At 32.8% G+C, this 27,727-nt stretch overlaps 1 protein-coding gene across 7 annotated transcripts in view; it reads right to left on the reverse strand.

The window, feature by feature from the left end:
• The window catches only part of LOC126772658 (dorsal-ventral patterning tolloid-like protein 1), a 103,759-nt gene that overhangs the window by 40,011 nt on the left and 36,021 nt on the right, over positions 1–27,727 (reverse strand). Inside the window, exon 1 of one of the 7 annotated variants that reach the window (XM_050493072.1) lies at positions 12,067–12,308. The exons of the other annotated variants lie outside the window; for them this stretch is intronic. The gene's annotated coding sequence lies outside the window, so the exon portion shown is untranslated. Of the gene's footprint in view, positions 1–12,066; positions 12,309–27,727 lie in introns of those variants that run through there. 7 annotated transcript variants of the gene reach the window in all.

Here is a 27,727-nt window from a genome sequence, read left to right on the forward strand (position 1 = left end):
ACATTTATTATATAATTTAATATAATACTATTTAATAAAACGACGTAGAATAAATGCATAATTTGCATTTTTTTACTTTTATTGAAATTACATTAACGTATGCTTCTGATTTTCTATTTCGTCTAATCGGCTTAGTAGATGAAGAACGTGGAACCCCAACAACCGCTATAAGTCTTCAAGCGATTTATTGCTAGAACATTTTTTTTTTATTTAGTGCAGATATATTTTTATAATAGGCATTAGTTCAGAAAACCTAGCTAAAGCTTAGAAGATATTGTTTTATTCGCATTGTATAAAGCCATATAATGTACAGGTGACATTTTCTTGTAGTTCACAATACGTTGGAAGACGCTACTTTCCTCGTGCCTGTAATTATATTTAAGCTCCTAAATCCCGTATCATGCCGTAATAATTATAACATAAATGCACAAGTGTGTGAGGTAGCACAAGTGCACTCTCTATTCAAGGGAATACTTTTACTTACAATAATTTCATAATCCTATCTGAAACGCAGATTCGACACAACCGGAAAGAGTTCAGGCACAGGAGCAAAAGCTTTACGTGCTTTCCGAGGTACGGAAGACACTGCCAAGTTTCAAACTCCGGGTTGCTACTGATATAATTTCGCGACAGTAAAACCTAATAAGTTTTTAATGACCCGTCTCAGGTTTGAACCCAGACCCTTTAACTGGAGCTTTTTAAAGCAGCCGCTCAACTAACGAGGAAGTCAAATAAATAAAACTAGCTGATCTAGTTTAAACAGAGCGAATCCCATTACATTCAGGGTATTAAATATTTCAAAATCTCGTTTTCAAACTCAGTTTCACTGTTATCAAAATATCGGATCTATTGGGAATCTGACCAAATTGTATTTGACCTGCGCCGTCATTGGATAAAAAGCTACTCATTTACAGGACAATGTTCGCCGTTGCGAAAGAGCTGGATCATTTGTGTGTTGAAAAAAATAGCCTTTAAAATTTCTATTGCTGCATTAAGACCTACGTTTAAAGAAAAAGATTAAAACTTATTACATCATGCTGCTTCAATGCTAACACAACGAAATTCATTCATCATACGCAGACTTTGTCTTTATGTTTACATTTGACGCCGATAAACACATGAAAACTCAGCTTGCCTGGGTTGAACTTCAATATTCGATTAGGACCTTAACTGCCATCTTGGCTCCTCGAAATACTACTCAATGAATATAGTTTTATATAAAAACGTAATACATATCACTATAAAAAAGCATGTACATATTACTTTCTCAAAGAATTCTAAGTATTTTTTTATTGAAACGGCGCGACGTTATGAATAGAAATATAAGCCAGCCATCGTATCATACATGACGCTCTTTAAAATGATATTATAATGTCGCCGATATAAGTTGGCTGTAATCGCCTGCGATAGGTTTTCCATCGTACGAGCGATTTTCCAGTAAGATTCTCGCAAATGTATGGATTGTGGCAGCCTTTGAGAGGCGCCGCTTATCCTCCCCCTGAATATTTTACATACCCTATAAGACACCACGTCATTTTAATAATGTGCGTCACACGTTTCATCTAGCCTTTAGCTCCTTTGATGTATTGCGTTCTTTATTTCTTTATTAATTTTTATAGAGGAATATATTGCTTGTAGCGTTTTTATATGTTGATTATAAATCATAATTCACTTTCATCGAATTATATACATAGATTTATTTGTACATATATTTTAAGGAGTAAATAATAAAATAAGACGGCTTGAAATTATCATCGAATTTTAACAATAGTTGGTATAGTTATATAAATAACTAATGTATGTATATATGTTATTATATATGTAACGATTTAATCTTTATTTTGTATATGTTATTTTAAGAGATATCTTGAACTAACTAGCATTTAAATATTTTAAGTTCTAAAATATTGTATGTAAGCTTTATATAAATTCACATCCAATGTGTATTCATAAGAAGATATTAGTAATTCATCGACTTTACTGGCTTTGTGCAAGCTCGTCTGGGTAGGTACCACCCATTCATCAGATATTCTACCGCAAAACAGCAATACTTGATATTGTTGTGTTCCGATTTGAAGGGTGAGTGAGCCAGTGTAATTGCGCATTATGGCGCATTGGTTGTGTAAGCGATGGTTGACATTTCTTACAATGCCAATGTCTAAGAGCGTTTGGTGACCACTTACCATCAGGTGGCCCATATGCTCGTCCGCCTTCCTATTCTATAAAAAAAAGACGTAAGGACTCATATATTTCTTTCAAAGCCTCTGAAGTTTATATGATCATATTATTTTTATTTAATGAAATTGCAATGTCATTAAAAGGAAGATGGGACGACGCGACATCAATATGGCGACGTCTTGTTCCATTTCCGTCAAACTACGTGCTCGACTTGCGAACGAGCTCATATATGAATTACAACTTATTATAAATCGTTACGTTTTAAAAGGCGACGTTAAGTAATTAACCTATAAAATAAATGCGAAAGTAACTCCGTCTGTTAAGCTTTCACGTCTAAACCGCTGAACTGTTTTTAATGTAATTTGGTATAAAGCAATCTTAAACCCCAAGGAAGGATAGACTTTTTTGATACCTAACATCTGTAAAAAAAACGTGGGCGAAATCTTTTCAATAGGTTTTTCTAGTGATGGTTGTAAATAAAGTCACTCAAATAATTTGATACACGTTCAATGTGCGTAGTGCGAGTTTCTTTATTCCTTCGATAGTGTTGACGTTAATCTGAATTCCATACAAATATGTATGGAATTCAGATTATTCTCACTAAACGCCGCTGTTTTCACGCCATATAAATCGCAGTTAACATCCGCTATCGCATAAGCAAAAAAACTCACACTAGACACACTGAACATCTTAAATAAATACACATTTTACATATATAATAGGTCTTGTTGCAAACACGTTTGGATAACTTAATATTTGATTGACGTTATACATCATACAACATTTATATTTATACTTTGTCTTTTTTGTCCATGGATAACTATTTCCAGAACTTTCATCTTTCATCATTGAGTATATTTCATATGCTTCATATATATTGCTTCTTGATAGACAATATTAATAATAATGTCCTCCATACCGATTTCGGCCACGGCGGCCAATCTCAAGAAAGATTAGCCAACTCCGTAGGCGATATTATAGTGCACAAGTGTGTACGCAAGCACAGGTGCACTCTCTTCCCTCACTCTCATAATTCGATGGAATGGCAATCCGACACGACCGGAAAGAGTTCAGGCGCAGGCCAACGGCTTTCTGAGCTTTCTTTCGGTGTTTTCCGAGGTACGGGAGTGTACACACTTTCAACTTCCAAACTCCGGGGTGCTACTGAATTATCTGACAAAAAAAACCCAATAACTTTTTATTGGCCCGACCTGGGAAATGAACCCAGGACCTCCGGTCTAAGGTCTGCGGCCTTATATCAAATCACTAGACCAACGAGGCAGTCATAATTAGTAAGAGTAACTTTAATTATTTGATTATATTTTTTATTTCAAAAAGTATTAGAAATAAAAATTATCATTATTTTTATATGATAATATAATAAAGCGTGAGATCCCACTTTGAAAATTTCAAATTTAAAGCATTAAAAAAAAATTAAATGTCTAATTCCCCCGCATTTCTACAATTTCAATCATTTTGCTTACCCTCCGTTAAAATCTCTCATTTCCCGCAAATCAGAAAAGTCCCTGTCAACACAATACAATACTTTTACAGGATGAATGCGGAACCTCTGGATTCGTCAAATTGGTTCGAAATTATATTATTCATTTGAAATTTTTATTTAGTATATCAAATATACTGTAATGCTCAACTATATAACCTAGATACCTATTTAGAAAGACAATGATCGCGGTAATAATGACCGCGGAATACCAGTTGCCTAGCAACGGTCTATTTCATTTCCTCTGATAAAGTGTGATTTCCCTAAGTAACCACAAGTAAATATTTTATTAATGGTGGGTAGACCACATGAATCTTAACCGAAGACTGCGGGTTCGAACCCGGCACGTACCATTGAATTTCATGTACTTAATTTGTGTTTATAATTCATCTCGTGCTCGGCTTTAAAGAAAAACATTGAGTGAAAACTAGTCAGGGTTAGTCTGTGTAGGGTAGTAGGGTTAGTCTGTGTGAAAGTGAAAATCTGCGACATATTGACCAACTATTGGAGCCTGGTAGAATAAGCCCGAATTTTATCCTCAAGAGGACAGACCTAAGTCCAGGAGTTGGGCATTTACAGGTTGTTACTTTACACGTGTATATATTTAATAATATGTGTAGGAAACTTTAAAGATTCAGAATATGACCATTTAAATGTATTAATTGTTTGTATATCTTGTTGTAGGTATCAATTTACTATTCTGTCACTTTAAAAATCAAAAACTTTGTAACTGTGTAAAAAGGCTGAACTAACAATTTCATAACAAAGCTTAGACTCATAGTCGATACGCCTTGACAATATATAAAAACATTTTATGCCTCTTAACTTGTGAACACTCACAAATAGATACAAAAATAATTATCTAATAAACAAAATAAATGGTGCAATCGTATCAATCGAGTTTGTTATAATTTTCTTTATAGTAATTTAAATATCATAATATTTATTTCTTCTACATTTAGTATAGAATATTTCTCACCAGCGTAAAAACCCGCCATTTTGAGATGTTTGGTCTACGTAATTTCTGTACCAGTGACAGTGATCTGTGGCTTCGTTAAAACGTGACGAAAAAACAAACTAACTATATTAATATGGACAACAGTTCAAAACTATGCATTGTTCAAAATTATGTCAGGAAGTTAGACACCCCTTTGTCATATTATAAAAGTTTCGGAATTTAATTTATGTTCGTTTCATATAAAATTATCTCCATACAAATGTTTATATTAGAAAAGTTTGTGATAAGCTACGTCAGTCAGATTGCGGTATTATGAATTAACTGTTATAGCCGGTATATCGTATGCGCTAGGTAACAATATACGCTGTACATATCTATATATATACTAATATGGCTCGTTGATCTATTAGCTACATATAAATCCGCAGATCCCATCCAGTGTTCAAGTAAAAGATCGGTCCGAAAAAAAAATATTGCGTTTTTCTCGTCGAACATACTCAGTAGCAGCCCGCAGTATGGAGGTGGGAACTCCCATGCCTCGGAAAGCCCGTTAAGCCGTTGGTCTAGCGCCTGCACTGTCTTCGGTCGGTCGATTGCCGCAGTTGGCTAATCTGGTTGAGATTGGCCGTTGTGGCTAAAATCGACAAGGAGGACATCATCATAAATATTATAAAGGTACAAGGTACAATATTCTTTTTTTTTGTAAACGATAAACTCTGAATAAAATGAACCGATTTTAATTTTTATCTTTCATTATTAGAAAGCTACTTATTCCAATAACGTAGGCTAAATTTTTCAGTAACAATAACATTTCTGTATGTACCTATGTATATACTGTTATAGTAACAAATTGAATTCTACGCGAATTCGCAGGCACAACTAGTACAATAATATCATATATGTATATATGTGGAGCTATTGGTAGAAACAAGTAACCTGGTTGTAGAGCTTCGTGTAGACTGGTCTGGGTACAAACCACTTATCTTTTCTGTGCCCTGATATTAAAAGGGCCAATGTCAGTAACGCTTACTTTGGTTATTAGAATAAAAACAATAAAAAAAATCGTTTGATTTAAATAATATATGCCTTTTTGCATAATATTCTTTGGTATTAGTAATGTTAAGCCGTTTAATTTATTATATTATATGATATGATATTATATAATAAATATATTTTTTAAATGAATTGACATTTGTTAAAATGTGGTTTATGCTTTACTCATAATGTACTTTGGCCCTTTTAGCACTAGGCCACAGATTTACTCTACCGACAAATATTAATACCATTGCAATAACACATACAGGGGATATTCTCGTAACGTCATAGATACCATTGTTAGCGGCCCCTGGCGGTATAAGATTTATACTTCTTTCAACACCAATAATTAAGGGCTAAGGTGAACACTTATGTTTTAAAAGAAATAGAACAAACTCGAAACACTGTGACGTGGAACATAAGCGGGGAATGTCAGATATTTTCTTGCTAACTACTCGTACTTCCATCGGCATTCTAATATTAACATTAAAATAATTACAACTGTATTGAGTAAGTATTATATATAGTTAGGAGAAATAACTACTAGCAAGTACAAAAAATATTTACAAATAAAAAATAAATTAATAATTACTATTTGTAGATAATTCATAAGTTTTTCATTAGTGAATTCATGGATAACATAACTTGGAACGATCGATTCCTGATTATTCCTTTGTTCTATTGAAAAATGTGGACAATCACAAAAATTTACGAAGAAATCCCATTGATTTTCTTTTACCGGCTCTGCTCAGGTCATTTTTTTCTTTTGCGAACCGAAGGTAGTTTTTAATTTGACAATCAATAGCTATGTGTTATGATTTTGAAAATTTGATTCTAATATTACTATTTACTAATACTACTACTAAGAAAGAGTCGCAAGAAGCCGTTGGATGCGGGCAGCGCAAGACCGGCCAACGTGGTAATGCTTGGGGGAGGCCTTTGTTCCGTAGTGGACGTCTTTCGGCTGAGATGATGATGATGATGTGTGATGATGATTACTATGTATGTCAAACTTAAATTAAAGTGACCAACTGGATAGAATATGAGAAAGAAAATAGTAAATCGTAACAAATGATATTTTTAAAGTTCCACCAGTAAATATATTTTCCAGTAAACCACTGCGGCTTAATCGTACGTGTCCTCAACAAGTAAGGTGTTTAGCGAAATATTTTTCTATTTAATATTAGCTACACCGAAATATATAAAATGAATTTGTATCTATTCATGTTTATTCTTAAAATATATGTCTGAAGTCAGTATAAAATATAAGGATACTACGATGCGTGATTACGATCCTATCCATGGCCGATGACCACGGACAGCCATCCGACCCATCGCACCGACACTCAGTCTGTTTCGGTCTTGAGGTTCGAAGCTATTTATCATTTCTAAATTCCATGTGAACGTATCGCTGCCGCTATGTTTCTCACACCGCACCTTTGAAATCGCAGACTCGCGGCGGATTGAACGCACCACTACGGACTTGTCTGCGATTCTAAAGGCGATCCTTTTCTCATTGTATGTCGGTGAGCGCTGGTCTACTTCCGTCCGTAATATCACGCACAATGGGAAGCTAGCTTTACCCAGATCTCAAGTGTGTGCGCACACACAGACACAAACACTCACTATTCCCTCACTCTCATAACCCTATGGGATGGTATTCTGACGAGACAATAAAAAGTTCAGGGGAAGAATCAACGGGTTTACTTGCTTTCCGAGGGAAGTGTTGACACTGCAAAAATTCCAACCTTCGGGCTGTGACTAAAAATTTCTTGACACCAAAACTCTAAATATTTTTGGCCCCACCTACGATTTTCTCTTAAGAATATACCAACGAGGCAGATAAATAAATAGAATGCACCAGAATCCCTGATTTATGCCTATGATATGACCATATCTATTTCGTAATATTGTTTTATTATCATTTTATTTTAGCAAATCTTTTAGTTTTCAATTGAAAAAACATCTGTTGGAATATATCTTTTCATATATAATCTATTCATAAGATCCCCTTGACATCTTGTTTAAGGGTAAACATTACTTACATTGAGTATTTTTGCTAAATGTAGGAAAATGATTGTACACAGCATACATAACGGATTTTGCTTGTAGTATTGTTTCCAAAGGCAATTAATTGTAGTAATTACTACACAACCAACGTATCATTGAACATAATTGACTTGAATAACCAATTATTTGATTACAATTCAATAAGACTAATTCAACAAATTGATAAACACGTGTAGCAATTTTTCAATCGAATGCACTTTTTTTCTTGTTACAGTTTTGTATTCAGATTTCGCAAAGATTTAAAGAATTTAATTACTTATTTGTTTATTCAAAAGAATTTAAATAGCACATTAGATAGACAACGTGAATCTTATGTAACGTAATTCAAATTCACAGATTTCTGCTTAGCCTAAACGTTGAGTGGTAGAGAATGCCGAAAACGTTGAATGATTGTGTCGGTCAAAAATTTTTTTAAATAAATAAAATAAAATAACGAGTTTAAATCCGGGAAAACACCATTGAGTTTTCATTTGCTAAATTTTTGCTTATAATTCATAGACGTGTATTAGATAAAATGCTACATGCATATAATTGCGGAATGTGATGCCATAAGCTACAATCGTTCTTCTTAATGGGGAAGGAGACCGTAGCTCAGCAGTGAGATATTTACAAGCTGTTATTACCTTTAGTTAAAATGTCACATTCACTTCAATATTACGGTATTGTAACACTTGTACAGACGTTCTTTTACGTACGAGCACATTTTATGTGCTTATTAACGGCATGATAATTTTAATTTTTTTTTTTTTATAGAATAGGAAGGTGGACGAGCATATGGGCCACCTGATGGTAAGTGGTCACCAAACGCCCTTAGACATTGGCTTTGTAAGAAATGTCAACCATCGCTTATAGCCAATGCGCCACCAACCTTGAGAACTAAGATTTTATGTCTCTTGTGCCTGTAATTACACTGGCTCACTCACCCTTCAAACCGGAACACAACAATATCAAGTATTGCTGTTTTGCGGTAGAATATCTGATGAGTGGGTGGTACCTACCCAGACGGGCTTGCACAAAGCCCTACCACCAGTAAATATATTTTCCATATAGCTGGTACTGTATAACGTATAGTAAAAAAGGTAATTTGAAAACTGTCTTACTTAATAACAATTTGTGGATGTCTCGTCGTGTAATTAAAGTTACGAGATGTAAACTGAAAGTTAGTAAATACGTCTTATATATTCGAGATTAGTTAAGTAAGAAGCATACAGTTCTCGGTTGCAGTTAACCATACTCTTAGGTAATTAAACTCATCTCGATAATAGCAGAATTACTAACATGCTACACAAATAACATTTCTTACATTTCTTGCTTTGAAATCGTTATTCAGAAGCTTACTAAAAAAATATTTAAAATGAAAAGATAAAATATATCAAAAAACAGGCCCTTAATAATCACATAAAATGTTCTTATGATGATATGATTAGCAAACACAGTGTACTCTCTATTCTATATGTAATCCGACACGACTGGAAAGACTTCAGGTGCAAGGCCATCAGCTTTACGTACTTTCCTAGGCATAGGAATATACTCACTTCCAGACCCCGGGTCGCCACGGAGAATTTTCGACAGAAAAACCGAATAACTTTTTATTGGCCCCATCTCGGATGCCAAGACCTCGGAAACCGCTGCCCTATATCCAGCCACTAGACCAAAGAGGCATACATAAAAGAACGTCTTTACAAGTTTACAATAGATCGGCTACAACCCGTAACATTAAAGGTCGTAATGTAACTCAAGTTGACGTAAAATACAGACATTTAAATATACTTTTTCTACTATAGATACTCTGATAACAAGTAAATTTATTAATTTTTCAATTCATCAATTTGTGTTTATAATAATTCATCTCGTTCTCGTTGTGGGTAGTGAAAAAACATCATAAAAACCTACAAGTGCCGGGCAAAATCGTCTTACATGTGTATTCACTAATTTGCCTTGGAAAAGCGTTCTAGAAGAATCTCTAAGGAATAGGTCCTTTTATAATCAAAATTTCGACAACTCAATGCCAGCTTCTCGGCTCCTTGCAGGCTCTTTAAAAACAGTTTGAAGAGTTAATTCGGACGTCCCGGACGCATTTAAATAAAGGACAGCAAATAGCGTCGTGGGATGAATGAAGTAAAGCGTTATTTAATAAATTATGTACCATGGCCACTAAATACCCTTTAAGAATACATTAATATTTACGATAATGCGATGGGGCTTAACATAATTTGTTTTAACGAATAACTATTTGACGCTACTTAACAAGTTGTATAACAATTTTAACATACTAAAAAACAATGATTTTAAATACATATTTTTTTAAATCATTTAATGGTAGAAAATTGTAAATAAAGAACCAGTAATATCTTATTTTACCCTTTTTTAAGATAAATTAACAACATGAGACATATGAGCAAATATATAATAATAATAATAATAATGTCCTCCAGACCGATTTCGGCCACGGCGGCCAATCTCAAGAGAGATTAGCCAACTGCGCAGGAGATATTACAGTGCACAAGTGTGTGCGCAAGCACAGGTGCACTCTCTATTCCCTAACTCTCATAATCCGATGGGATGGCAATCTGACACGACCGGAAAGTGTTCAGGCGCAGGACCAACGGCTGTACGTGCTTTCCGAGGCACGGGAGTGAAAACACTTCCAACTTCCAGACTCCGGGCTGCTACTGAGAATTTTCTGACAGAAAACCCAATAACTTTTTATTGGCCCGACCTGGGAATTGAACCCAGGACCTCCGGGTTCGCGGCCTTACATTAAACCACTAGACCAACGAGGCAAATATATATTACATTATTAAATATATACTATTTTTTTCTTTGGCGTCGCTTATTACCGCACAATGGAAAACATGAAATATCGGTATATTTACGAGTACGAGTTCTACCGTTGCACCAGTGCTGCAAAAACAGCTCGAAGGATTAATGATATGTACGGCGCTGGTGTCGCAAAAGAAAGCATGGTACGTTTTTGGTTTTAACGTTTTCGTTCTAGAAATTTCGACCTTCAGAACCAACCCCACCCTGCCCTAAACGAAAATTGGCTCAGAAAACTTACTTGTGAGTGTTTGGTGGCCTAGCGCCAGTGTTGTTCACTACAGCTTTCTAAAATCTGGCCAAACGATTACGGCATATATCTATTATCAGCAATTGCAAACCAAGAAGGAAGAATTAGCTGCCAAACAACCGAGATTGGTCAATCGCTCTAGGCCACTGCTGCTTCACGACAACGCAAGACCACACACTGCACATCAAACAACCCCTAAGGTAGATGAGCTACAATTGGAATGTCTGCGACATCCACCGTACTCCCCGGACCTTACTCCAACAGATTACCATTTTTTCCAGAATTTAGACAACTTCACACAAGGAAAAAAATCAACTCCGATGCGGCAGTCCAAACCGCCTTCAAAGAGTTTATTGATTCTCGCCCCATGATTTTTTTAGTAAAGGGATCAAACTACCTATGAGATGGCAAAAATGCATAGATAACAACGGTGCATACTTTGATTAATTAAATATATTTTACAAAAAAAAATTTACTTTATGTTCCTCCCGTACAAATTTTAGAATAAATAATATAGAACTAAATTTTAGAACCACATACAAAATACTATCAGGTCTATAAAAATCTAGAAAATTATTTTACTTATTTTTAAACCTTTACGCACTATACGAGTATCATTGCTCCATCATTTCTCATGCGCAATCCGCTTTTAGCGTTTATGTTTCCTTAACATTATACTAAGGAAACCTTAAAGATAAAAGTAAATAGGACTTTTCCAAATGCTCTCCATGGATTAGCATTAGCAATCACTTATCATTTGTGTGATCAGATGTGTTTATTGTAAGTACTACACTTATAAATACTTATAATACTACTTATTAATTTCTGATAAAAAATAAATCGATAACATATAAATGTAAATCGGTAACAATATTTTATTTCCAATCTCCTTTGCGTTGGTTGTCTAGTGCATTCAAACTTTGTAAAAGCTTCCGAAATTGAATACGAAACTCGTTTGGATAAATAGGATGCTGGTGAAGTGGCAAGACGGCTTGTTTTCTTTTTGGGATTGTAAGCGTAAATAAAATTAAAATAGTCAGCAAGTATATTAGTAAATACAAGATTGAAGAAAAAATACGTTTTAACATAGATTTCATTTAGCTTAGAAACTACTTTTTCAGAAGATTTTTTCTAAATTAGTTTCATGGCTGGGTAGATTTATGTAACGATCATGTTGGAATATAAATCTTTTACATTATTAACAATCAACTGTAAACAAAAATCAATGCTGTGATGCCGGTTCTAATGACATACCTTTCTGCTGCTATGAACCACCTTTGACCTCCATGTTCTGCCCGACCACGATGATCAGAATGATGAAGACGAGCAGCAACACGAGTATACAGCAGATGGCGACAGCGAGCATGGCAGCGTGTTCGCCCAGCTTGGCGGCGCACAACGCAGCGCGACGCGCTGCGGTTAGCGTCGCCGCGACTATGCGAGCACTTATTATGCCTTGTTGATTTTTTAGATTTTTAAGTACAAGCACTAATTTTTTCATCCATTTTAAAAAGTTTACAGATAATGTTTTAAAAGTGAAGTTTGAATTTTGTTTTTTTGTTTTTAACACTTCTTCAATTTCATTATTTGTATAAAAGTTTAAAGCTTTTTAGTAACACGAATAAATATGTTTTTACGTAACAACGAATAGGCCTTAATTCAGTCTTTACTTCCTATTTATATTTTCAGTAGTTAAAAATGTTCTAACAACAATATATTTTGTAGTAAATAACTTGTTTAAACCTAAAAATTAAAAGTAAATCATAAACTATATGTAGAAATGAAATCAAGCTTAGCTTAATATTTGGGTACATAATATCATTTTATTTCTTCTATTTTCTTTTAGCGTAAGACTTATTGGAAATAACGACTTTTTCACATTTTCTAGGTTGTCGTCTCGAGCTTTTTATGACTCGATACCAATTAAGTATAAAAATCGCCGCAACTTGTGAAACGACCTTTGAATATTTATTTCAATTTACAAAATTATTTTGAATTAATGCATTGAAAAGTTTTCAACCATCTTGTTAAGAGTGTTGCCGCATTTTCATTGTTTTAAGTGAACGTTTTAAGAACTGGTCACCCGTTAAATTATTAACAGAACACTTTAGATAATAAGGCGTTATAATTTTTTAATTAAAACTTTTTAGGGCACGTTGAGAGGAAAATTTCAACGTTGAGTTCGGGTGCAACCTCTTCTATACGTAACATTTACGTGAAACGTTTCTTACGAAAAAAAACATTTGCTTCTGTCAAATGTAATTCGCAAATATCAGTAATGATGAAGAAAGAAATCAATATACAAGTCAAGTCAATAACCTATTTATAATTATTGTATATATTTAAAACTTTAGATGTACATGATTCTGATTACTAAAAATTGGTACCATGGAGCTGATCAGCTGTCGTAACTGTTATGGTTGTTCAGTAACTAAACCTCTCAAGTTTTAGCCATGTAGTTTTGAAGATTTTTTACAATATCTTATAATATATTAACAGTGGAAACTTATCTGATGCATGTTTTAATGTATATCATTGTTTGTTTCACTAAAAAAGAAATAAATAAATATTTCTTATGCTCGACGGTGAAGAAAAACATCGTGGTGCAACCTGTATATAATATTGAAATTTTGCCACGTGTGTATCCAAAAACCCTCAAATGAGCGTGGTAGAATAGGTTCTAAGCCTACTCTCTAAAGGGAGAGGAGGCCTTAGCCCAGCAGTGGGATAATTTGACACGTTTGACACAAGTTTACTTTACTTACTTTAATAGTCACGAATAAAACCTATAATTATAACAATGAACCTATCTATATAACAATTTTGTAAAGAATAATCGATTTTTTTTGCGCCAGTGTATATTTAAACAAAGCTAAATTTATCTAAATGGAATAATACATATATAATTTACATATAGAACGAATGAATGAACGAATTGAACTATGTGCGTACCTGATATTATAAACGATGGTTGTTATATGTATTCATTTATGTCAACTTATTAATAGTACCATTTTACATATGAAATAGAAGAACAAATAATTTGACTATTTTTTTACATAATTTATAGAAATATATAGATTTTTCATAAGTATAGCTTTAGTTACTTGTTCACCAAATAATATATGTATGTAAGCATATCTTTTTGTTATAATTTACAATGACATTAAAAGTGACATTATTATTTTCGTTAAAAGTTCTCATTAAAATGTGTTAGCGTTGTTACATAAATTCCAAAACAATTGTATAAATACATGACTTAAATAAATACAGGGAAATATATATTAGTGTCTTTTAATCTGAACTAAGAAAAATTGGTCTATTTTTCGGCATCGAGTTCATTCCCAAGAATCAATGAACAAGGCCGAGATAGACAGTAGAATGATCTGATTCGAGAATAAATGGCTCAGGAACGCTCTCAAATGGAAATCGAGACGAGGTCGTCGGATCGCATACAAACTAGCCTATTTATAATAAGTACAAGACTCAAGAACTATTATTATTTTTTTAATTTAGTGTATATAATATCATAATAGAAAATATGTTTGTTTTCCGGATTCATACGAAAACTGTTACGACTGTTACTTACTTCATTTCAATATAACCAAGTAACAAAATAAATTAAGGAATTCTTAATTTTTAATAGTAAACATTTACAAAAAAATAGAAGTGAATAATCAAATTCATCACCGAAATGGGATAAAGGATAAACACAACTTAATCACATGAAAATGAATGATGATGAGAAATGAAAATGTGACCGAGGTCGTCGTCGTATCGGTCGTTTCATATAAAACAATATGTTTGTATATATATTAATAATAATAATGCCCTCCAGACCGATTTCTGCCACGGCAGCCAATCTCAAGAGAGATTAGCCAACTGTGCAGGGCATATGCAGGGCAGGGCACAAGGCTGTGCGCAAATACAGATGCACTCTCTGTTCCCTCATTCTTATAATCCGATGGGTCGGCAATCTGACACGACCGAAGAGAATGTAGGCGCAAGACGAAAAGCTGAACTTGCTTTCCGAGACACGGGAGAATACACACTTCCAACTTCCAGACGGACAATGCTACTGAAAATTTTCTGACCGAAAAACCCTATAAGTTTTTACTGGCCCGACTTGGGAATTGAACTCAGGACCTTCGGGTCTGCGGCCTAGCATCTAGCCACTAGACCAACGAAGCCGTCAGTATAATTAGATAGAAGGACTGGTAAGTGCACCACGTGGTAAATGGGGTCACAATCCACTGGGGTTGGGAATTGAGATGTTATGTACCTTGTAACTTCAGGCATGTTACACTAGCTCACTTGCCCTTCAAATCGGAACATAACAGTACCAAGTATTGCTTTTTGACGGTAGAATATCTGATGAGTGAGTGGGTACCCACCCATACGGTCTTGCACAATATAAATATTAGTAATTCTTCAGTAATAAACAAGATCTGTCCATAATTGAACATAATAAAATGCTGTAGTATTTTGTATTAACGTAAACAATACAAAAACGTTTATTCGATAATTTGTTGTATTGCATATTTCTGAAAAGTTCGCGCGCGCCACCTTAAGCTTATCCGATTATTCCTAATCTATTAAATGGAAAAGTCATAAAGCCGAAAGGCTATTGTGAACAAATTAATTTTGCTTATATATATATTATTATAATACTTGAAATCCATACAATATACATATATTATATTTTGTTAAAAGACAAATCACACTTTGAAGATACATATTAAATATTTTTCAGCAAATTCATCAAATGGAATTCGCATGAGAAATATCTTTTATCTATATATCAGAATGTATATCTGATTGAGATTTAAATACTTCGACATAGTTTGACGGATAACAGTTAAATTTAGAACTTATATTTTTTTTCCGTGTAGATTATTATTTTATGTGGAAGGTTCCACTTTGTAGTGACTCGCTGCAAGATGGCGCTGCAGCATTTCAACATTTATATCGTTCAATCGATAGCTATCACATGTGGCAGAATTTCAGTGAAATTAGACACATGCAGGTTTCCTCACGATGTTTTCCTTCACCGTAAAGCACGAGATGAATTATAAACACAAATTAAGCACATGAAAATTCAGTGGTGCTTGCCCGGGTTTGAACTCACGATCATCGGTTAAGATTCACGCGTTCTTACCACAGGGCCATCTCGGCTATGACAATAATTGGTGTATAACAATATATACACAGACAGGTAAGCTTCTACTGATTTGTTATTATACTATAAAGTAAAGTATATTCCTTTTTAATCTATTTTATAGATCGATTGCTATCGACAATGCTATTGACGCAAAACACTTAAAATTGTTGTGTTCCTGTTAGAACGATGAGCGCTACAACAACAGACTCAAGGGACATTCTTGATTCTCAATGGTGGTGGTGCATTGTTCATGTAAGGGATAGTTAATATTACTGACAGTGCTAATATCAATGCACGGTAGTGGCCACTTACCATCAGGCAGACCATAATGTTGGCCTGTCATAGTGTTTAAAAATATTTCAATAAAAATACAAAAAAATGTATAGAACGGGAATTTGGTTTATTTGTGTCAGTTAATGTTCTATTGTGTATTGCTCACAAAAATGAACCTGAGTTTAATCGAAACTGAAAAACAATTCTACTAATTTTTAGCGTTTACGATATATTCTCGATTCTATTACGATCCAACTTCGATTGAACCGAAACACTATCGTTGTATAGTAGAATAGGAAAGCGCGAATTAAAGCGTTTCGATTCGGGTATGATAATGTCACAATTTGTTAATAATATTGGCCCCCTCTTTAAATAAACATAAATTGTTCCGCAACCTGTGCTTAATTACGTATCAAATTATGAAATATTGATTGCATAATATATTGCACATTGTCTTAATAGCCTAAATTATGCCTGTTGACGCGTATTATATGTATAAGCGTGTATGTTTACATAATAATATCGTCTATGAAGTGCTCCATTATTTGCACAGAACACGCACTCATTTTATGTGTACCTATTCAATATTAAGTCGATTTTTGTAAATATATTAAGGAAATACCTGATTTTTTAATAAATTATAAAAAATCAGTGTCATACAAATTGTTGTTAAAATTTATTAATCACTTTTTCTTCATATATACAGTAGTGATCAGTAAGTTCTTCGTATTTTTTATTTACATTTAATCAACCTTAGAATTTTACCTCTAATTTAAACAATTTTACACAAATAAGTTTTGGCAGTTAGCAACACTGCCTCAAAAAATCACTTGTTATTGTTGTTATGTTTGTATGTGGCAACTCATCATTCAGGTTTTAAAAGGAAATTAATTCGATTCTAATTTTAATAAATCGGCGTGACTGTCAACTATCTTAGCATCGATAGTCCAAAATGTAAGATAAATAATATGAGGCCGACGTCGTCACTCTGCACATATATAGTATATAGCACACTTTACAATTCGTTGAATATGATTATGTTTCTACATCCCGTCCATTGCTGTTCTTATGTACAAAAAGGTCCCAACAAGAAAGTCACGAGCTTTTACACATTTTATTGTTTTTTTAATATAGTTATTTTTTATATATAACTGAAAAATTTATGAATGAAAGATTAACACCTGAGATAATTATTAGCGTTTTAATAATACATCATACTGTTTTATTGTTATAATTTTTTTTTTAAAAAAAAACCATCAAAATAATCTTAATAAAATATATCTAAAGATAAATTTTATATAATATTAATATTTTGTAGGTTTTTTCACAGTCCACGCTTGGCAAATCAAAAAAATATTAAACCAGAATAAAATATCACAATTGCTTTTATAAATTGATGGAATATATCCGTAATCCGTAACAGCCTGTGAATGTCCCACTGCTGGGCTAAAGGCCTCCTCTCCTCTTTTTGAGGAGAAGGTTTGGAGCTTATTCCACCACGCTGCTCCAATGCGGGTTGGTAGAATTCACATGTGGCAGAACTTCAGTGAAATTAGACACATGCAGGTTTCCTCACGATGTTTTCCTTCACCGTAAAGCACGAGATGAATTATAATCACAAATTAAGCACATGAAAATTCAGTGGTGCTTGCCCGGGTTTGAACCCACGATCATCGGTTAAGATTCACGCGTTCTTACCACAGGGCCATCTCGGCCTAAATATTAATCTAAATATTAATTTATTCTACGCGTACATAGTTCGGTTCATATTTGTTCAAATTTACTGCCAATTCATTTTTTTTACAAAAACTCGTTTAATTAATTTTTATTTTATTAAAACGTCCAATCAAAAATATATGCAAATAAAAGTCGCTTAGTTTCAAGCACAAAATGTCTAATACTTTTATTTCTTTAATCAAAATTCTGTAGAAGCTATATTATTACAATTTGCGAGTATAATCCTTCGATTGCTTTAAAAACTTATTTTAATCGCAAATCCCTAAAAAAATATATACACGATATGGTATGTGGTCACCACTGCCCATAGACATTGGCGTTATAAGAAACATTATATCGTTTTTTTATAAGAAACGTTATTCGAAACGAATGAGTAAATACTCGTAGCTTTGAGTAATGGTGATTAAAACTCGTACGGTTATTAAAGTAATGGGCAATCGCTTAAACACGAACCGGTGATGAATGTAAACAATACATCTGTATCGATATTCTGCTGTCGATGTTTCGGTAATTAATAACGGCTATACGATATCGTCGACGCGTGCAACTGCCAGGCCTATGGATGGTATATTGTTTAGATAATACGCAATTTTATCGTTATATAATCCTATTTTATATTGACAAATATCTTAAAATAATTAATAATACTCTTTTTTTACATTACAGTTTAAAAACAATATTTGGTTGTATTGTGTCACGGTGGCTTTTATCAATGGAAAATAGCTTATAATGCAGTAATGCGTGTACAAAAGCGCAAATACAAAATTAAAAAAAATTGCAACCCCTCTGTGTTGACAGATACGAAACGTATATTCAGTCCTTTGTGTTAAAAAAGTTTCATTATACGTTGTACTATATATAATACGATTTTTAAATTTTATTCTCATAGCGTAAAAGTAAATTTACTTTAATAATATATAAGCGAGAACTTTTCGTAGGGGATACGAACAAGAAACTTCTTAGGATAATAATCTACAACCACTCCACTTGCGTATTCTGAAATGCACTCGACCTATTTTAATTTTTATTATATTCCGCATTTAGCGACTTGTTTCAACGCTTTTATAATTATTCCGTTGCATTTTGCTTCAGAAAACAACGCATTTGGATTAATACAATTTTGTATCAACTAGAGCAGAAAGTAATTAAATAAATTGTTGATTTTATTTAAAAAAACAAATATATAAATTTTTTAGTGCTTCGATTTTAATCGATAAGTAATTAAATCTCCAAACATTATATTCGTTTAACTTCTACAAAAAAAACACTAAAAAAAAACAACTGAGCCCATTTTAGTGGGATTCGGTAAAGCTATGAGCCACATGGCCTTTACTTTTACGATTTAATTGTCAGCTTGGATATTGTAATAAAGTTTTGTATTGTGTCATCGATAAAATCAAGTGAACAGCAAGAACGGCTGGCGACCAAACTGTCAAACTTAACGATATCATCCCGATACGATACGTGAAGCTGTATTATGAAATATTAAAAACTGTTTCTCCGTATTACTATTAAATATTTTATATTAATACCCACAATTGTTCGGACTTCTTTTTAAAAATATATCATCTGGAAATGGTAACATTTCATTTTTCTTAGCAGGACTAATTAGCGACGCAACGGAGCGAGACAAAGCGACCGAGAACACTCACAAACGGACGAGTGTCTACTTAACAGGAACTCTTTGTAAATAATGGAAAAAACCTAAACAATACCGAGGACTTTTAATCACGGGTTTATTTTCACAGCGGCGAGCGACAAAATTGTTTCTGAGGTTCCGTTAGCGTTTTATATTGCACTAATAGTATTAGTGCAATATAAAGAAGAGGAACCGGTTGATCTGGTTTAAGCCCTTAGTCATAGACGCACATTTATCTTAAACATTAGCGCATTTGTTTTATCAAAGTACTCTATCAATGAGTAGCGCAAAACTCATGTAGTCCATAGTGGCTTTACTCACTCACCAGTCAAACCAGAACGCAGAACGATAAAACTTTGTGGTAACTTCGATAAGTTACCACATATTACTATTTCTAATAATATCGGGCATAAACAACATAATATTACATTTATTTTATATTATTACGCATTTTATTACTTTTTACAGTTTAAAAATATAAAAATAACTTATATAATTTAATTGTTCGCGCTGTTAGACTTTTGAACAAGCTCTCAGTAGACATTAGAAAGGCTTCATTGAAACTCTTTTAAGCATGGGTCTTTGAAAACCTTTTCTCAAAAAAGTTTCTTAATTGTTTATTCGTTTTTTTTTTCTTTTTTCACTTCTCTTTTATTATCAGATATGTTAGCATATAATATATTCATTTCATTAAATGATGTTTTTAATATTTTGATTACTTATGTAATGTGATAAGTAGTACTGGTGGTAGGGCTTTGTGCAAGCTCGTCTGGGTAGGTACCACCCACTCATCAGATATTCTACCGCAAAACAGCAATACTTGATATTGTTGGGTTCCGGTTTGAAGGGTGAGTGAGCCAGTGTAATTACAGGCACAAGGGACATAAAATCTTAGTTCCCAAGGTTGGTGGCGCATTGGTGATGTAAGCAATGGTTAACATTTCTTACAATGCTAATGTCTAAGGGCGTTTGGTGACCACTTACCATCAGGTGGCCCATATGCGCGTCCGCCTTCCTATTCTATAAAAAAAAAACCAGCACTTTCGTACCTTTATATACTTCTGATTAGAAAGCTTAAAGATTGACTGATAGATTATACGTTCAGCCTGAACTTTAACTCAGTTTTAAACCAATTACAATAACTTGGTCAATAAGATTTTAAAATTAAATAAATTCATATATTTACGATTATATAATTGCGAATGCAATAGAGAGGTGTTTCACGTATATTTCAATTAGATAAGTTTTGAATATCACTCTTTATTTCTCGGAATCTGTCGTGCACGAAGAAAATTTTCCATCATTCGACCTAACTTAATACACAAATAAGAACAAAGTTAACGAAATGTGTTCAACTATCTTATGTTGTATAATCTATCTTAAAAAGTTTAGAACAGTATATAAGTTTCCAAATGGTTTTAAAACTTGTAGACTATGTCCTCCAGACCGATTTCGGCCAAGGCGGCCAATCTCAAGAGAGATTAGCCAACTTCGCAGGAGATATTATAGTGCACAAGTGTGTGCGCAAACACAAGTGCACTCTCTATTCCCTAACTCAAAATCCGAAGGGACGGCAATCCGACACGACCGGAAAGATTTCAGGTGCAGTACCAACGGGTTTACATGCTTGCCGAGGCAACTTGCAGAGTCCGGAGTGCTGCTACTGAGAATTTTCTGACAGGAAAACCCAGTAACTTTTTATTGGCCCGACCTGGGAATTGAACCCAGGACCTCCGGGTTTGCGCCTTACATCAAGCCACTAAACCAACGAGGCAGTCAAACGTGTACTCTATTATATTGTCTAATGTAAAACTTCTGAATATAACAGTAGACATAGTTTACAATAAGACCATTGTACAAGTTCATCAAAATACGCACACTCGTTTTTATGATTTTTGGCGATAAAAAACCTTAAAAAAAAAGAAGATAAGTAGGAGTTTTAAAACAGTAAATGATATGTTTTAAATTCTTATTGATTCTCTGAAATCCACAAAATGAATAAACTGAGGACACTTCCTCACGTCACATAGCAGATTTGTAAGAGGCAATTTATTTAAATCGTTTTTGAATTTCGAATTTAAATATTTAAAAATCTGTGTTATGCAAATGGTGTTGAAAACGTCGTTCATACCGTATTTAATATGTAAATTTTATCAATAATCAATGCGAGGATCTTTGACAAGGGTCGACGTATCGAGACTTCTGCAAATCGAAAAGTTAAAAGATATCTAAGGCGACATCTTTATAACGTTTCAAAGACTATTCGTAATAAGATTTTTTAAGAAAATGACTAACATTCTATTGACACATGAAAATACTATTTTTCTATTACAAAATAAATATATTTCGAAATTATAATACAAGTACTGTTAATAAAATATCTTGATATTAATCTGTCTAGTTAATAATTAATTAGGCAACGGATTGATTGTGTTTTTGCGATGTTATTATGTATGCGATGAATTATGATGCGTATTTCTAATTTTTTGTATCTGTTGACATTGAAATTGTCTGATTAGATCTTTTTTTATTATTATTTAATATATAAAATTACTGAGCTAAGAAATAAATGTAAAAATAGCGGCGGTTACTGCTATCGTCAGTGTGTAAATTATTTATCACGTATTTTATTGTACATAACACTTTTATGTATAATACATATTAATTTACTAATGGTATATAGAATTGAATTGTAAATATCTAGAAATTCAAAAGCGAAATCAACGATTTCAGCAAACTATATTTCTTAAAGCTGCTTCATAATAATTGATTGAATTAAAAATATAACATTATTAGTGTAAGGTATTAGGTATTTTATTATAATACTCGTGTTATTATAATTTTATATGTATAATGTATAAGGTTGCATTATCTTTTATTAAGTACACAATTATTAAAAAATTTTTTACTCCCATTAAGCATCTCTTATTAAAGCTTCAGGAGCATCTCACTCGTGGAATGTAAGAAACCAACTGTTTACTCCCGAAGTAATAGGAGGGACCAAATGATGAACGAAATAAGAACTATTTCTCACTGTTCACGAAACTTTAATTCATTTGATAGAATTTCAAAAAATGAATCAACGCCATTTCACTGTCAAATAGTAATAAACATGTTTTACTCTTAACAACGACAGAGTATTCTACAAATATTGCTGTTAGTATGTATCAATGTCGCGTGAAATGCGATTATTTATATTTCACAATCGAGCTCTGCGTTGAGTTTCGAATTTCTTCTTAAAGAAGCTCTTCCATACATACGGTCGTGACATTTACGTTGAAGATAAATAAAAAGAAACAGTATTTCAACTCACTCCAAGTACCTTTTTTTTTTTTTTTATTCGCCGGGAGGGCAAATGACTCTACTCCACCTGATGGTAAGTGGTAGTAGAGTCCAAACGCGACGACGGCCAGTACAGACGGGAAAAACGTTCTGCACTAGCCGCCTACGCCTTGCCGGCCCGCAAGATGCCTCTTCATACCTTTTAATTTATTAAAAAAAAATTAACAGACCACATCATCACTTCTCATTTAAGCCCTTACTAGGTTCGGTACTTTCATTTTCCATTTATCTCAATGACTAGTATATAACTATGTACATATAATGCTTTTTTTCATATATATATATATAGTTACAAGCAATAAGAATGTTTTTATTAATATATAAGGTTAACTTCCTAATTAATTAAAAATTTAAGTATAACATCGCCCCTTTAACCCTTACAAGTGCAAGTGCCAAGGAATTATCATTTGCTTATTTTGAGGATGGAAAACAGAAGTAAAAATTCTCTAAAAAAGCAGAAACTTTAGCCCAGTCTTGGGAAATTTACAAGCTGTTAATTTCAAATACCTGACACGACTCATTTTGCATACAATTAGAGTTCAATAGCTTTTTTTTTTTCTTTTATATATTCGCCGGGAGGGCAAATGACTCTACTCCACCTCATGGTAAGTGGTAGTAGAGTCCAAACGCGACGACGGCCAGTACAGACGGGAAAAACGTTCTGCACTAGCCGCCTTCGCCTTGCCGGCCCGCAAGATGCCTCTTTACACCTCGTTTGAAGGAACCCGGGTTGTAAGAGGAGGGGAACACGTGAGCTGGTAAGGAATTCCATTTTTTGGAAGTGCGACAAAGAAAGGAGTTGCCAAATTTCTTTGTTCGCGATGAAATTGATGTCACAGTTAGGCGGTGACATCGAGAACCAGCTCGCGTGGCCTTAAGAAGGAAGGGGGAAGCAGGAATTAGAGCTAAATATTTTATTATGGATACCGTATTAAGCGAACCATTTCAGTATGTTAATCTTACCGCATGATGATTTTTTTCTTTCAAGCAATTCCGATTTCTCTATTCACTATTTTTTAAATTATTATTTGCCTTTTTTTCGACATGATCGCTTGAAGCGTATTTTTCTGAAAGCGTCTAGCAATGCTTTATATATAACATGGTTTTGTGAATATATTTTTTATTAATAATTAATAAAAATATACTAGCCTAAATTGCTAAACTTAGCAACTGCTAGTAGGCCTAAAAGCACTTATACTTTATAGGCTTTATATTTATAATATATATATGCATATATATATATATATATATATATAAATATATACTAGTTTTCGCCCGCAGCTTCGCGTGTTTGGGATAAATAATATATGATTTTAAGTAGTGAAATTTCGCATTCAGAATATTGATATAGATATTCAAAAATAAATTGAGAAAAAGATCGATTTCAGTTTTCGGGTTACAACGGAGCGTAGCTTTGAACATTGTTTCGGCAAAACAAACATATTGTATGAACATGACCTCGATCAAGTCGTTCATAAGTCACACGATGGCTAACGAAACAACGATTATATATATGTATAAATATTACTTAGCTCATGTCCATCTTATGGCTATAAACCGGAATAATGTAAAAGTCCGATGTCGTGTTTATATAAAGGACAAACTTATCGTAAAGTGGAAACAATAGAACGAGACATACTTATTTGTTAAAATATTTTGAAATAATTCAGCTTTCGACTTTATTTTCAATTGTATGAGTCGGCTGCCACTGTGACGTTCGGAACTTCGACAATAGGTGAGTGGGGAAACCAATTTGTACATAACATTTCTGAACAAACTTTGTTTTATTATTATTGGGTTTTCCCTGTTTTTTTAATGATTCTTTTGAACCCTAATATATATTAAGTTTATTTAAATTTGGTATTGATAATAGTTATAGAATAAGACACATGTAATTCTATATATGTATTCCTCAAGTATAGTATAAATATTAAACTATATTAATAAAGTCAGTATGTAAAATAAATTAAGGATGTCATATTTCAACCTACTCATAATTGTCACATCGATTTGTAAATAGACTGAAAAAAGCAAATATTAAGAAGAATATGATGTTGGAGCCAAGATATGGATATTAACACTTTTTAATGGCTACTCAAGCTTTAATCTTGGACTCATTTGGTTTTGACTCGTCACACACACACCATTACCCTGACAATTTTTTTTTACCTATGTTAAATTATATACATATTTACTTGGTGCTATAGCTTTGTGCAAGCTCATCTAAGTAAATACCAACCAGATCATCATCATAACCCGCTAAATAAATAAAATAAATAACAATATTTAGGATTGTTGTGGTCCGATTTGAAGGGTGAGTGAGCCAATATAACTGCAGGCACAAGGGACATAACATCTTAGTTCCCAAGGTTGGTGGCATGGCATTTTTGATTAAAAGAACGGTTAATATTTCTCACAGCGTCTATTCAGTGTTCCAATGTATATGGGAAATGGTGACCACTTCCCATCCGGTGGCCCATTTGATCGTCAGCCTATGTATTTTTCAGAAAATAAAAAGATTTATTTTTTATTTATGTTTTGATGAAACAATGAATAGAATTTCAAGTGGATTAGGTGGATAATTTTAATTTATAATTCATCTCGTGTTTCGCGGTACAGATAAATATCTTGACGAAATCTTCATTTGTCGGATGTAATTCTGCTACATGTACTACTACCAGAAAAACCTTCTCCTCAAAAATAAGTGTGATCTTTGACATTAACAGACTGATATCTTTATAATATGAGACGGGTAATATTTATACAACCACTGAACTACAAAATTTATTCCATTTTGGAATAATACATATTTCAAATTATCGCCTACTATAGACATGATATGTAACTGAAAACCTACAGGGTTGCCAACTTTAAAAATTGATTTATGAATTTTTATAATCAACATAATATATTTGGATTTGATACTTGGTCTGTTTTCAACAATAACTTATATAGATATTTTTCATATATTTTTTTTTTATTTCTTTATTAATAAAATGACAAAGACGTATTTTTAAAAAATTCGTTGTCTCATAAAATAAATCACACATAAAAAAGTTTAAATAATTTTAGGTATTAAAGTAGTTTCAAGAACTAATAATTTATTTGTAAATAAATTCTTAGACCCCAACTGTAAATTATGTACTATTTTACCTATGTTACACCTTTAAGTAAACTTTTCAATGTTTTTCATGGTCGCTTAAAGATACATAGAAAATAGAAGAAATAAACTATTCAAAAATATTTAAAGTAACATTATCTACTTGAGAATTTTTATTCTGCAATTATGAATTATTTATTTTAAAAAAAATACCATCAAATATATTTCAGGAGTTTTAAAACAAAGTTATTTCAAATGTGTTTTACATTACTAGTTTGTGGTTATCGTTAAATTATTTTACAAAATTTAAATATTATAAAAAAATATATATAATGAAACAATTTTTCCGTTGATGTATGTACCCAAATCTTAAACATATAAAAATATAATATAACTTCTATTCACGTGATAATACGTAGAAGCACATTAATGGCCACGATTATAATTTAAAAAAAAAAACAATTTATACTAACTGTAGTATTAATCACTATTCAACACACAACTATATTAATTTAACTTCGAAAAGAAATTCAAAAATGTTTAATGTGATATTAACATTTAGTAAATAAGAAGAATTTTATAATGGTTTATTTGAAATTCGCGGCGCGCGAGCTTCGTCCGCTAGGGACGTATAATCTCGGTAAGCTTCTAACTGAAACTGAGCGAGTACTGTAACTAGGGCGGGCGGGAGACCTTTCAAACGTGTGCGCGCATCTGGCTCTCGGATGAATTGAATAATTATAAAAACTACCTATTTCCAACTACTCATTTTCAATTTGGGTCTTGATGTAACAACACTTTTCATCGTCGGCTTGTTTAAATACCAACGATTGGATTGCGGATTGATTCATTTGAAAGTGTTCTATGATTCGTACACTTCGAAATTGCTCTTTTCATAAGAGTAATCTAATTTTGTACATTTTTTAATATCTATTAGTTTGTTTTAATTAAAGATCATATTAATATTTACTATATCTATGTCAACAATACTTAATAACTATTACAATAATATATTTTATATAAAAGCTTGTAATAATTGTCTTTAATGACCAATATTTTTATTTATTATTATTATTAAATTTACATTATTAATTTTTATTATTTTAGTCCCCGATGATGATGATTCCCACCCGACGCAAAGCTGCCCATAATGCAGGCCGTATTTCCGCGCTGTATGGCAATGGAAAACCTTTGTGCCAAGTGGGATTTCCCGGAGCGATTTTGTTAATTAATAAAATATATTAATATTTATATGAAAATATATGAAATTATTAGCAGTTTCTAAGCCATCTGAATAACACCTATATGAATTTTAATTCAATATTCTAAATTAATTTCAAATCCGATTTAGAAAGGTACGTATGTAACTTTTTATTTACTGTTAATTTAAGTTAAAACTTTTATATGTGTATCTTATGATAATGATTTTCTTTTGAAAATATAATTATAGTATTTTTCTTGAAATAAATAAAAATAAATTCAAAATCTTTCAAAGTTCCGATACGCGAATCAGTACTTACAAAATCCATTAACATCAGAGGTTCATCCATCAAAGTCTTAAGAGCTGTTTTCACTTATGAAAAAATACCTACATTATATGATCCTGATGTAAAAATCTTTAACTATAGAAAACTTAAACATTTTTATGTCTCGCCATTTTCTA

The sequence above is a fragment of the Nymphalis io genome, chromosome 13 (assembly GCF_905147045.1).
Source record: "Nymphalis io chromosome 13, ilAglIoxx1.1, whole genome shotgun sequence".
In the NCBI taxonomy this organism is placed as follows: Eukaryota; Metazoa; Arthropoda; class Insecta; order Lepidoptera; family Nymphalidae; genus Nymphalis; species Nymphalis io.